At 50.6% G+C, this 14,859-nt stretch overlaps 1 protein-coding gene across 3 annotated transcripts in view; it reads left to right on the top strand.

Annotated features, from left to right (window-relative positions):
* LOC147706848 (exportin-5-like) overlaps positions 1-14,859 on the top strand; it is a 1,626,836-nt gene that overhangs the window by 990,056 nt on the left and 621,921 nt on the right. The gene's annotated exons all lie outside the window — the stretch shown is intronic.

Genomic DNA, 14,859 nt, shown 5'->3' on the forward strand with positions numbered 1-14,859 from the left:
GGCTATCTAAATGTCTGGATTTAATGTGATTTACCTGGCTCTTGTATGAGCCCCTTCCTGAAAAATAACTGATTTTGTGAATCCTACATTGTTCTACCCACTTCCATATCTTCACTTCATTCACTATACCCTCACCCTTCACTCCTAGGGCACTGCTTTGAAAAATTGTGTTAGCAAATTCTATAAAATACAGACTGTTCAGTGTGATTAAACAACACTGTTCATCAAGAATACTATGATTCTGTGTGTAATTGTATATATTTTATTTGATTTTTAGTGTACATTAATTTGTATACTGGGACCATTCTCCTTATGGACTGCCATATACTAAGCCAGCCTCCTACATAAACACATTCTATTACAGGCGTGGTAAGTACGAGCATTATAATGGCATGCGGTGTAATTAGTGCTATTCCTACCCAGAGGATGTCTTCCATCAGTGTGAAGAACCCTGACTCAGTCTTTGCACCACTGCTGACAACATGCAATGTCAGCACTTTTGCAACTCTTGATTTGAACGCAGGACTCCTGTATACCTTCCCATCGTTGATTCTTCTGTCCGAGTTCTGAAGAAGATCAGGAATGACAGAGCCAGAATCATCCTACTGGCAGTAGATTGGGACTGAAGATTGTTCTGCCAGAACTCCTGGGTTTGAGTATCTGTCCTTTGATCAAGCTCCGACCTTGGGAGTGTCTTCTGTGGCAGCAGCAGGGCAAAGTGCTGCACCCAGGACTGCACAACTTGCATGTCATATGTTTTGAGTTTGAGCAGCAGCAGTTGACCACCTTGACCTTCCTCCTGAGGTCGCTGATATAATCTTCGATGTGAGGTGTCCCTCTACTAAACTGGTGTACACCGGTCTCTGGGACAAATTTGTGGCTTGATGTGAACCCCCTTATAAGACTGACCCACTGCTAGCCACATTGTGTGATGTTTTGTTGTGCCTTTCGTCTCTGGCCCAGCAAAGGCTTCTCACTTTTTTGATATTCACTGCTTTTGAGCCGCTGCACAGTTATCCAATGTACGGAAATTCCACTTTCTGTATGGTCTCTCCCAAGTTTTTGGACTAATGCTGCTCCTGTTTCGATTGTGAGAGTGCTCCAAGGCCTACTAACCAGACCTCAGGGCCTGTGCCCTTACTCTTAAACGGAGTTGTCGAATTGGCTTCTACCCAATTGGCTGAGCTAGCTTACCTTTAAGTCCCTAGTACATGTGTGAGGAAATGGGTGTATTATATGGTGTGGTTGTGCAACCTCACCATGTAATACACTTACCACCCTCTTTAGGGCCAGTAGGTTTTGTTTGTGGAACCCTCAGCTCAACCCTGGGTAGCTGTGGCACTGAGCAGCAATTCTTACACAGACAAACCAGTATTAAGCATTTAAACCTCACCAAAGCATTCAAAAAAGAAATCAACACTCAAGAAATCCGACACTAATTTATAAAAATAGACTGTATTTTTATAAGAATATTGGCGATAGAACAAAAAAGATCCACTGGAGGGTTCAGGACATATAGACATTACAAGTCATGATGAATCTAAGTAATTTCACTCAACCATAAACAAGCCTTAGCAAATTCCACAAATCATGCACTTAGACAATTTTACACAGAATTTTCAGGTACGTGTCAATGTGGTCAGTTAGAAGTACTTAGTGAGACCATCTCTGGCAGGGAGGTAGTCAAGGCAAACACAAAGTCTTCAAGAACATGCACTTTCACAGAAAAAGCAGTCCTTCTGCAGTTCAAGACACTTTATCTGCGTTGTAATGGATTTCTATGGAGTGGTCCTCGTGCAAGGGTTGGATGATGCAGAAGATGCTCTAAGGATGCTGTGGATGTGGCACGGTTGACAGAGGACTTGTTGCAAGTATTCCTCGGTGCCCGAAGTAGTGAGGGTGACCTAGTTGCAGGGTCGTTGTCCCTCGAATTCCTCTCCTGTCTTGATGGACAAAGTCCATTTGCTGCTGGACTACCTGTCGCCCATTGTCGCCGTTAGAAGGCAATCCTTCCTGGGTCGCTAAATCACCTTCTGAGGGTCCCAGCAACTCTCCGACAAAAGTCCTGGGCTCAACGAACTCGGGATCAACTCTGTGAGTCGTGTCTTGGTCGTCAGTGCTGTATAGCAGCTGTGGTAGCGGCTTGAAGCTTCTTCAGCTGTTGTGTTCCGGTGCTTCGAACAGGAGGCCAGTCCGCTGTCCCATGGAGTCGTCTTAGCTTGAGAGGGCTCTGGAAACAGCTTCTCATTGAGCAGGATAGAACAGGCATAGTCCTCTCTTCGCTAGCCACCAGGTGCAGCAGGAGTAGACCTAGTCGATGCAGCCTCTTTGCTGGTTCCTCTCTCCTTCTTCCAAATTAGTTGAGATCTGAGATCCAGAGGTGCACTATTTATTTTGAGAAAATGCCCTGAGGGTAGGATGTGATTTGTAGCCTGTGGGCTACCAGGTTCTCTCCCCCTGATTATCACTTCCTGGGAAGTGTGACATCTGGCTGTCCCAGGATGCATCATTCTGCCCACCTCCCACATGGTGACCCCCCCTCTCTCGACACTCCAAACTCCCTACCTCACCACAAAGGTGTGGCCACCAAGGGAGTACACGCCCTTGGAAAAAAACTGTTTTGAAACAGGCTTTTCCTCTCCTGTCCCCAGTACCAGCCTGTCTACCTAAACAATAGCGCAGCCCATCTACCAAGTCTTACCAATTAGCCCTTCAAAGGCACCCTCTCCTTTAAAGCTTGCCTTTTGGTCTTGCACCCTTGTGGCTTCTTGCAGAAGGGAGGTAACACCTCTCTACCACACAGGCTCTTATTGTGTCCTCTCCTGCGAGTCGTTAGCACGTCTCACAGGAGGGCAGAAAGCTGTCTGCAGGATAAGCCTCAGGTACATCAGTAAACGAGCACTGAAAACCTTGTGTAACTAAAGTGGCAACTTATTAAGTTGCACTTTGCCCACCAGTGACATTAAATTTGATTTAACCATGAATACACTTATTCTTACCAACCTTAGTAGTCCCATTCAGAAGGTAGTAGGGCTGGGTTGCCAGTTTGTAACTCTGTACTTGCTAATGGGGCTACTAGCGTTCCCACAGAAAAAACAACAATTTAGGGTTTTTACTGATGGAACATGTAAAAGAACATGTACCATGTTTTAACATACAACACCTTGCCTCGTGGATCCATAGGCCCGCCATGGGAGTGATCTACATACATTAAAAAGGGAGTTTTGAGTTTTGCTGCTACTTTAAATGGCAAAGTCAAGTTAAAAGTTTTAAGTGCCCTTCCAGTATTCAGTTGCAGACTGGGAGCCATGCTTTTCCTTTTCCCACTCCGGGTGGCACAACAATTGCTCCAGTCCCTTGGGGGACACTATAACGCACATGCCCTGGGTACCCCTGGTACTAGATACTGTGTACTTACAAGTAAGTTGAGCTTTTCCAATTGGGGCCAAGTCAATTAAACATATAGCATGTTAAGGGTCAGAGCACATGCACTGAGTCCTGTTTAGCGGGGCGCAGTGCAATTCAGAGCCATCACACCAGTCCCCTAGCATTCAAAGTGAGACAGAAAGTGGGGCTAAACCTGCAAAAAGCCTGTTTCCTTACAGGGGGAGTATGTAAAAGACCTTTATTTGTACTGGCTGCAGTCCTCTCTCCCTGTCGCACCCAGAGGTAACAGATGCATCACTGTTGGGATGTGCAGATCATCTGTGAGAGGTGAAGATCAGAGGAGTCTGTTGTCTGGCAGAGAACAGTCAACCTGTTGCTGTTGCAGACCATTCGCCTGGCGCTGAAAGACTTCCAACCATCTGTCAAAGGAAAACTGGCTCAGGTGCTCAGAGACCACACCACCGCCTTGTGGTACTGCATCTCTCAGAAACAGTAGGAGATCATCCGCATATAGCGAGATATAGAGCAACCGTTCAGTAAGTCTCAAGCCTCGGAACGCCCTCCCCATCCTAGCACGCGCCGCTAATGGCTCCATTGCTAGGGCAAAAAGCAGCGGGGAGATTTTTAAATCCAGCATTGATTATCTCATCATGCTTTACCTGGCGAATCTTTTTTTTTTTTAAATCTTTTTATGGTTTTCAAACACAAACGGCAGGCATGAGGATGGGCCAGCACCTCTACATAGGCCTGACAATTAGAAATAAAGGGAGACATTGACGTTGTTCCGGCAATCAAGATAAATCAATTATCCAGAATCGACCCAGTGACACAGATTCCCCTTATTGCTTCTATCAATATAGTGTCAAGCTTCCCACGCAATAATATGCCACTATGGTTAAAAGGTCTGCGCATCAAGTCCGTACTCGACTCCATTCTCAGGTCCACAAATTGGATCAACTGGAACCTAGCACTTCTGGTGCCCTTCCATGCTCTTTTAAGTATGTGTGACCAGGCCGCGTCGGGTATCTCTCTATCTATATCCATCGCCCACTGTTCTCGGAGCCTCTGCAGCGAGGCCAACCCCTCACCCAGCATACGTTTATACAAACAAGTGAACAAGTGACCGCCTTATACGTGCCCGCTGCCATCACTACATACTGACACGCCTCGCTTGTTGGTGGTTCTGAGAGGCCAGTGCCCCAATGTTTCTGGATGGCGGCAACCAATGTATTAAGAAATGACCTCGCGGGAGGCCAAAAGTCTCCTGCAATGTGCCATAGGGCAGTAGTACACCGTCTCCAAACAGATCTCCCAGCATCTGAAAGCCCAGTGCTTCCTACTCCGCAATGGCAGACCAATCCCCGCCATGCGGTAGGGCCGTGCACATGCCCAGCGGTATTTCCGGAGCATAAGGTCGATGCACACCAATTCTATTGTGGTATCGCTTCCAGCAATGCCTCAGGGCGCATTCCGCAGTCGATAAACCAGTAGTCCGCAATCTTTGCTGCAAGACTACATAGGACAGGACATGCCGCGGCACATCCGGTCCGGTCTCCCTCTCCGGTCCTCAAAACAACTGTGCCACTGCCTGGGTACGGTGTTGGAATTGTGCGGCTAAATAATATAATTCAAAATCAGGAACGGCAGGCCCCCTTCAGCCCTTGGGCACACCAAAGTATCCAACGCTACACAACGCCGCCCTGCACCCCAGATAAAGCGCCCCACCACAGAGCGGAGCTGCCGAAACAGTGCGATGGGTATTCGTATAGGCAGGGTCCAGAAAAAATATAAAAGCAGAGGAAGCGCCGCCATTTTCAACAGTGCTACTCGGCCTGCCACCGACAATGGTAGAGTCCCCCAGAAATGCATGCTGCCCTTCAGGCCCCTTAGCGCTCTTCCTATGTTGCCTTCAAGGAGATCTTCCTGAGTATGATACACTTGCGTCCCCAAGTAGGGAAGACATCTAGGTTCCCACACCAAGTCAGGTGGTAGTGCAGGCGGGTCGCACATTCCGGTTACTGGAAATACCCAAGTCTTCGCCCAGTTAACCCGCAGACCAGAGATATCTCCGAACCGGCAGAACAGAGCACGCGCCCCCTCCAGTGCTCCTCCTGCATCTCTCAGAAACAGTAGGAGATCATCTGCATATAGCGAGATATAGTGCGACCGTTCAGTAAGTCTCAAGCCTCGGAACGCCCTCCCCATCCTAGCACGCGCCGCTAATGGCTCCATTGCTAGGGCAAAAAGCAGCGGGGAGAGTGGGCAGCCCTGTCTAGTGCCACGCCCCACAGGGTATGAAGAGAAAATGACTCTACCAACCCTCACCCTAGCACTTGCTGATGAATACAGTATTGCAGTCCAGCGGACATATCCCTCACCAAGCCCGAAGGCTTTCATGACGGAGAACAAATATGGCCATTCCAGGCTGTCGAACGCCTTGGCAATATCCACCGAGAGGATCACTGCCTGCCCCTCCGCTCCATAGTCTCCATCCAATAGTCGTATCAGCCTGCGTATGCTGCCTGCCGTGTTGCGAGTTGGAATGAAGCCGGCCTGGTCAGAGTGAACCAGCCGCATCATAAAGGGAAGGAGTCGAGTAGCCAGCACCCGCCTCAATATTTTGTAATCAGTGGTGAGCATAGTCAGAGGCCGATACGCGGATGGGTAGGTCGGAGATTTCCCAGGTTTAAGGAGGGGAATGATGACAGCATCCCTAGTGGAGGTCGGCAGAACAGCCCGCTGCTTGGCCTCTTTATACACCGCCATCAATCTGGGAGCCAGGAGGTCGATATACGCTAAGTAGAATTCGATGGGCAGCCCATCACTGCCCGGAGTTTTGTTGCGCGCCAACTGCTTAATGGCGCAGCGAATTTCAGTTAGTGTGATGTCCTGGCCAAGGGACTCCGCCTCCTCCGCCTCAACGGCAGGCAGCTCCAACTTCTCCAAGAACGCCTGCACGTCCGTCTCCCCGGTTTGCAATTGGCTCGTATATAGATCCGCATAAAAGGATCAAAATCGATAATTTATTTGATGTTGCGTGTACTCTAATCGTCCCGATAATGAAGTCAGCGCCAATATGGGCACGCATCTAGGGACGGAGTCGGCCAGCCAAGCCAACAGGGTGCCCACCTTATCCCTTTCAGCATGCACCCGGGCCAGGTAAGCTCTATGGTTGAAGCACCTTAAGCGCTCCACAACCACTGCCACTGCTTCCTTCTGGGTCTGGACCATGTCACGTGTCTCAGAACCGCTAGAGTGGGCTCGCTTGGCCTCCCTAAGGGCATGTTCCCCAGTCTCGATTTCCTGCAACAGCTTCCGCACTCCCATCCATTTGGTAATCTATATCCCGCGGACCACTCCTTTAAAAGCGTCCCATTCCAGGGCAGTTGTTGTGGCCGTGCCTTCATTCTCCGCAAAGTATTGCTCAACCCCATCTCCCAGCTCCGCACGAAAGGCTGGGTCCTCCAATAACTCCGGGCGCAGTTTCCAGGTCGGAACAATAGGGCACTCCGCAACCCAACAGAAACTCACCAATAACGGATTATGGTCTGAGATAGTGCACGACAAGTATTCGCTACCAATCGCCATAGGCACCAGGGCCATGACTACACAAGACTGCATCAAGTTGTACATGCAAGTCATGCAAAGCCGAGAAGTACGAATAGTCTCTATCGTCTGGGTGCTGCGCTCGCCAAACATCTATAAATCCCCAGTGATCTTGCCACTGGGCCCTGATTTTTGCTAGTTTGTGAATGGGAGCCGTGGGTAGTGGAGGGTGGGATCTGTCCATGGCCCCGTCCGCAATAGAGTTAAAATCCCCCCCGTTCAATACCGGGTTCGTAAAATAATCTGCAAGGGCGACAGACAAATTCTCCAAGAAGGGCGCCTGCTCTACATTAGGGGCATAGATGCTGCAGAGGGTCACCTCTCGCCCATAAAGGCGTCCTCTAACCACTGCATAGCGGCCCTCAGAGTCTACAAGCTGATCAGTCATTTGAAATGGGACCCCGGCCCTAATCCAAATCAACATCCCCCTCGCAAATGCTGAATAAGTGGTGTAATAGAGCTGACCTCGCCAACTGCGCTGCAGAGCCAATCCCTCTGTTTTAGTCAAGTGTGTCTCCTGTAGGAAGGCTATCTGCGCGCCCCTACGCACCAAATAAGAGTGGTCTTTATACCTACGCTGCATCGAGTGCAATCCCCGTACATTCCAAGTCACACATTTCACATCAGGTAATGGACCCATAGCAGTGATGCAAAAAACACAGGAACCTCCCGTTCTCCCCTAGCCACGCCGGCGGGCACCCTTCCCCACTCAAACCAGCCCCTTCCCCCAACCATCCCATCCCACCCGCAACATCGCCCCCCCCCCCAAGAACAGGCACCAACGTAGTGAATCCCATCCAAACTAGCCCAACAATTGCCTTAAATTGCATTCAGGCCAACTAACTGGGGACCATCCGGTGGGGGCTGGATAGGGCCTATCAAGCAATCAATAATTATACAGTGCAACACCCAACCTCCGCTCCCGGAACCCCCCAGCAACCCGTACCCCCAAGCATAAATCCACATATCACAACGGCCTAGGCGTTAGTCCATACTGTCCATCTGAAGCCAAGCCCGGGGCCCGTTTCATCTCAGCGCTATTTAGTCCCCCAGGGAGCCCACAATAATCACTTTCCTCTCCAAGCACTCTTCCCACAGCTGTTTTGAGCAGGCCCCCCTCCCTCACATAATATACAGAGACTACTCATCCATCAGGCCATCCGCCGTTCCCGGTGTGACCAGTGGCAAATGCATGCTGTCCGATGCTGAAGTGTCCATCTCCGAAGCGTCCTTGTCATTGTCCGGTTCTGAGCCTCTTGGTGAAGTCAGCAACAGTTTCCCAGAGATCGCCGACACTGCCGCTAATGCCCCCTTGCGCTCCAACTCAATTTGTGAGGTCGATGATTTCCGCATCCCCCGCCGTCGGCCTCTTATACACTGTGATCTTCGGGGCAGCGAGTCCTCGGCCAGTGCCCGCGCCTCTCGTTCTGGCCCATCCCTTCCAGCACAATAAGATTCCAGCCACGTATACGCATCCTCTGGTGTATCATGAAAACAGGTTTTCCCATCCAGTATGGTGCGGAGTTTGGCCGGGAATAGCAGGGAGTATTGTATCCCCTCTGCTCGCAATTCCTTCTTGACTGCTTGGAAGGTTGGCGGACGCCGCTGAGTTTCAAAAGAGTAGTCCGGGAATAGGGTGACTTTACTATTGCCGACCTGGTAGGGGCCATCCGTGCCGGCCTTCTGAAGAAGCAAGTCTCTGTCTCTAAAATGTAATAGGCGCGCCACCACCGGTCGAGGAGGACGTCCCTGCTGTGGGGGTCTAGCAGGGACACAGTGCGCACGCTCAAGAATGTAGAAGGCGGACAATCCCTCAGGGGCCACCTCCGTTCTCAGCTTGTCCTCCGATAAATTGCACCATGTCCGAGCCCTCTGTTTTCTCTGGTAGGTCCACTACCCGAATGTTGTTCCGTCTGTTCCTTCCTTCTGCATCCTCTGTACGTTTCTCCAACGCTGCAATCCGGTCCAGAGCGCTTGTCATCGTTGCAGTCAGTGTGGACTGTGCAGGTGCTACCTCTTGGATCACGTCCTCTACATGTTTCACTCGATCCAATAGTTTTGTGTGGTCTGCCCGCAGAAGGCCCAGCCCCGTCGCCACTTGGGCAATGTCCTGCTGTGGGGCAGCACGTAAGTCCGCAATGGCGGATAGGATCCTATCCAACTGCTGTTGCAACCCAGGCTCTTGCGCCGGACCTCTTCTCTACTCACTTTGCGGGCCCAACTCCAGAAAACTGGCCCCCAGTGGCGCCAGGTCAGGCCGTCAGAATCACTCCATTCTGGCCAGTATTAGTCCTGAGTTGTTGACCACTAACCTCGCCTCAGGGAGCCACCAGTCGTGCCCCAGGGCTATTTATCCCTCTCTGCCGATCGCCGCTCCAGAAGTCAACCATCTGCGTCCTTTGGCAAAGTTCCGACAATTGTGCAGGCCTCAGGGTGCCCCGAATCCTGGCCCTCTTCCCCAGTGTTTCCGGCCAGCTAGCACAGCTCAAGGGTGGGTCAAGCCAACCCGTCAGTCCTCCGGGCACACTGGTCCCGCGCAGTATGCTCCCAGGCGCATCAGCTCTAAACGCCAGCCAGTGCAGGCCGTCTCCTCGCACCAGCGCTGCCAAGTAGGGGCCACCACCATCAGTGCCCCACTCCCAGGGCCGACCCACTCCTCCGTTCAGGGCCCAGCCGCCGGCCTCGATATCCGCCGCGCAGCCCAGCCCGGCAGTCATCCTCCAAAGCAGTCCAACCAATGCGATGTGGCACCGTGCTGTGGTTGTCCGATTATCTCGCGCTCCACCGTCGCTCCAATGCCAAGGGCAGCGCGCTCCACGGGGTAGTGCAATGCAGCCGTCCGCGGCACTCACAGCTCCCCGCAGGCTCCTCTCAGCTCGATGGAGCCGCTATTTTGAGAGCGCCGATCGCGCTCGGCGCCGCCCGGGAAATCCCTCCACAGCATCAGAGTTCGCCGTCCAGTGAGCCCACAATGTTCAGGGCCAGCTCCACTCTGCCAGACCACCCCTCGGTTGCGCTTGGGGGGGCCGAAGGGATCTATTTTCAGGATTACAGCTGGGATCGCGGACGGAGCTCAGCGCTCACACCGCTGCCCGCATCGGCGCCCAAGCCACGCCCCCTTTACCTGGCGAATCATGAATGGTAGTCACACTCTGAGGTGGCACAGAGGATCTTCCAGCATTTGTGAGAATCCTGGCTAGATCTTTTTCTTCACCATCCAAAAACTCTCACTGTCAAAACCTCTGCATGTTGTGATTTCCAAGAAGGTACTCTGATATGCATTCTGGATTGAGTGGAATACAGGACTCCTGTAGGTTTTTCCGACCCTGCCTTTTCTGTCTGTGTTCGGAAGAAGATCAGGAATTACAGGACCCAAGTAATCCTAGTGGCTCTGGATTGGGTAAGGAGAGTGTGATACCTGGAACGTCCAAGCATGAACATCTGTTACGCCAATCAGGCTACTGCTTCATGAAGACCTTCTATCACAGTAGCAACCCAATCTGCACCTCCATGCATGGAGATTAAGCTGTGGCAGTTGACTGCGTTCGATCTTCTTCCCTAAGTTGTGAAATTCTTCCTGGCTGCCAGACCCCCTCCTGTAAAGCCTTTTTATTCCAGGTTTCGGGACATGTTTTTTTGCCTGATGGGGCACCTGCAGCACTGACTACAGGCCAAACTTTCAGATGTAATTTTGTTTGTCTTGTCGAGCCAATCAAAAACTTTGACAGGGCACAGTTAAAGGTCATCTGGCACCCCTTTCAGCCTTTATAGGTCTCGTGGCGTTAACCGCGCAAATCGCGGTCTTGCCAGAGACCTATTGTTAGCGACTCTGCTTTCCAGGAGACAAGACTGGCCACGCGCATGTGAAAGAGTCGGAATTGAGCGGACCACGCGCACGCGAACGTGCGTTCCATTGAGCAGCTTATTGTTCCCTTCCAATGCGTGCTTAGAGAGACAGTGCTTTCACTTTGTTTGTTTCGTTTTTACTGCTGTCCAGATGGCTCTGGGAGTGCGTTGTTAGAGCGACAGTGTTGTATCAAAAGGAGGGAGATTAGAGGATGAGATCAATCGATCAACGGACACGGTTAACCACCCAAGAGGGTAGGTGGAAGGTCCAGTGGCAGCTTGTGTCCGTGTTATGCACTAATGAAACAAAAGAGGTCGCTGTACTGTTCCTATGGGAAATGGGGAGAGTGTTTAGCTGGCATGACCACAGATGTTAGAGTAACATCCTGGGGCATCCATTTTGTTGGATATAATGGCCTCACACACCCCGAAGGATGTCATGCTTCATCATCGGCAGTTGCTCCTCGTCGGGGAGGCGGTGCAATCCCCGACGGGCTCACCTCAAAGAGGGGCTCTTTGGCGGAGATCTTTTTCCAACTGCCTTTTGGTGAGGTGGGGGTGTGTGGACCGGGCTAGGTGTGATGATGTGTGGGGTATTAAAATGTAGCAAGGGGTACCTGAATTCAGTTTATTCTGGCGGTCCCCTGGTCTATTCACCAGCGATTCATCAGGACCGTGTATATGTGCAGTGTCAAACATGCTAGTGTCCGCGCTGATAGACCTACCCTTCTCCGTCGAGCTCGGCGGAGAAGGGTAGGTCTATCAGCGCGGACACAGGAGGAACGAGCTTCAACCTTGGGCTCCCCCTGATGTCTATTCCCGCCGACCCCTCATGTGGCATGTAGTCCTCAACCTTTAGGCATAGGAGCACCCACAGAGGTAAACATAAGACATACATGACACTAGCATGTTTGACACTGCACATATACACGGTCCTGATGAATCGCTGGTGAATAGACCCATAGCGTGAAACATGTCGACCTTCATCACCTTTAGCCTCATCTAGGGTCACCTGACCTAACTTGTTGACTCATAGTGAGCCTAACCCCTCTTTTTAACTGCAGCCAGGGGACCGCCAGAATAAACTGAATTCAGGTACCCCTTGCTACATTTTAATACCCCACACATCATCACACCTAGCCCGGTCCACACACCCCCACCTCACCAAAAGGCAGTTGGAAAAAGATCTCCGCCAAAGAGCCCCTCTTTGAGGTGAGCCCGTCGGGGATTGCACCGCCTCCCCGACGAGGAGCAACTGCCGATGATGAAGCATGACATCCTTCGGGGTGTGTGAGGCCATTATATCCAACAAAATGGATGCCCCAGGATGTTACTCTAACATCTGTGGTCATGCCAGCTAAACACTCTCCCCATTTCCCATAGGAACAGTACAGCGACCTCTTTTGTTTCATTAGAGCGACAGTGTTGCCAGCTTTCATTTTCTTTGCACACACGCAGAGACATACACATACGCACATACACTAGCGCACATACACGCACGCATACACACGAGCGCACAGAGAGACACCCCCCCCGCCGCACACACACAAAAGCGCGCGCACACACACACACACAAGCGCACACACCACGCACAGAGACACCCCCCACTTCAACTAAGCCCCACTCACCTCACTCCAGACTTCAGCCGCCACCGCGGGGCTCTCCCTCGGGCATGGGAGCCCCGCGACACCACTGCTCCTCTGGCCGGGCACTCCGTTGGCGCGGGCTTCCAGCAGAAACGGAAGTCCCGCCCCACGGCAGTTTTCTGCAGTGCACGTGCACGTCTATTCCTGCTTCTGCTCATTCCGCTCTCTCACCCTGGGGTCGCAAATCTGGTATGGGTTTTACCTTTTTTTTACAATAGCGATCTTTTTTTACTGTTCTTGTTATTTATATAATGCGAATTTGTATAGCGTGAACTTTACCCGAAGGTGTTGCTCGTTATTACTGGTTTGGCCCCAGAACAGCCTGATAGGGGCACATCTTTTTCCGACTGCTGAACACTTTGTACGATGTGGGCTGAATTCTCCTCATGACCTCATGACCCGTGTGATGCTTCCCGAGGGCTCCGGCTGCGGGGCAACAGGTGGAAGAGAGCCCGTGAGAGTGAATCTGGGTCCGGCCTGTACTGCATGGATCCTCTCCCGAGCTTAGTCCTGAGCTTAGACTTAAACATGCAGCTGAGGCAGCAAAGGCTTTACAATGAGAAACTTCACTGCATTTATCCAGCCAGGTTGCCCCCAGTATAAAGAAGGAAGCACCGTAACAGCTGTGAGCCCGTGCCTAAGGTGCATCATCAGAGCTGTGTGAATAATAACAGCTGTGAGCCCGTGCCTGAGGTGCATCATCAAAGCTGTGTAAATAATAACTGCGTCAGCCCCGTGCGTGAGGTGCATCATCAGAGCTGTGTGAATAACAGCTGTGAGCCCGTGCCTAAGGTGCACCATCAGAGCTGTGTGAATAATAACTGCGTCAGCCCCGTGCGTGAGGTGCATCATCCACATTGCTCAGGTCACCCAAATTCCTGCACTCTCTACCACACTGCTTTCAAAAACAGCATACTCTTGCACACACTCTCACTGCTCACCAATTCAAAGTTTGCTAAAAATGGTATGCAACGCATTGTCATACACAATGCCAATAACTCAAACTTTAATGCTGCGAGACCTATTGCATTGTAAATGCTTGTTTTAATTTTACTGAACAAACCATTCTTGTTCAAACCACGTGTTTTAATGAGATTTCTAAAAGGTTTGACTCATTTGTTTCCTTCAAAACCCCTTGTGATGCTACAGTAGGATCCTAATTTCGTCCTCCCTTTCTTTGTGCGCATCTCATTCGAACCAATGCTCAGCTGTCGCTTACATCTTTTGACTGAAGACTTTGCTCCTGGTCTCAATACCTTCACCTCGCCCTGTGTGTGAACTCCAAGCTCTCCTGGTGGTACAGCCGCCATATATAGATAAAATGGATGGCTTTTACATTGATCGCACCACAGACCATCGGTTTGCCGATCATCCCTTATTAATGGGATACTCTGAGCCAAGGAAAGGTAAGACAGTGAAGAAACCTACTCTGTCAGGATGTGTAGTCTTCTTCATAATGATCTGAAACCACTGGGCAGAAAGCATCCTCAGAAAGGGCTGAGGGCCCATGTCATCAAGGGCAAGGATGCTACCACCGCATTGGCATGGGTAGTGTTTGCCCTTGACATCTGTCAGGCCGCAACGTGGGCGTCTGTGCTTACATTCATGAAGCACAACAGCCCTGACAACAGAGTCCAGTCGGATTGGCTTTTCGCTCGTTGGGTCCTGCAGGACGTTTTTGTCTCAGCCATTCCATAGATCCTCCAGTTTGGGAGGTATTTCAAAAGTAAGGAATATGCGGTAAGGAGTTATCTATCAGAATAACAAAGTACTTATGCTCTTTCTGGTGAATACTCTATCTACAAATTCCTCCCACCCTCCCCGTTCTGTAAAATGCTCTCTTTTCCTTTGATAAAAGGTCTCATTGTAGTGATCTGCACTCTGATACTTCTGATTACTGGTGGGCTCCACATCCGAGGGGTGGACAGAGTCGGAAATGAAACTGACGTCCGCTTATACGCTGCTTCATCATCCCTTTCAGGGTGAAAGAATGTTGACATGTATCCTCATAACTACTGGCAAGCCTAAGTATTGGTGTTAAAATCTCCCGGACTCAGTTTGGCATGTGTGGATGTACTAAAGATGCGGAATCTGCCCTTGTAGAGAGTATCCACCAGAAGAGCGCTACTTGTTCTTCTAAGCCAGTAATTGCATGATTGTGCACTTGGCTCCTAGGATTTTTGTCTGCTCACTTAAGATTCAAGGCGGCACAGCTGAATAAAAACAATATATACTGAAGCAGACATTTTAAAGTTAGTTCTTTAAATCCAAAGTTCTGAATCACAGTTTTATCATTTCCATCTGTTTCTTTTGGTGTATCTGGATATGCGCTTGCTACTAACTGTAAAGTAAGGTTAAACAATGCACTGTGCTC

Source organism: Lissotriton vulgaris, chromosome 6 (assembly GCF_964263255.1).
Source record: "Lissotriton vulgaris chromosome 6, aLisVul1.2, whole genome shotgun sequence".
In the NCBI taxonomy this organism is placed as follows: Eukaryota; Metazoa; Chordata; class Amphibia; order Caudata; family Salamandridae; genus Lissotriton; species Lissotriton vulgaris.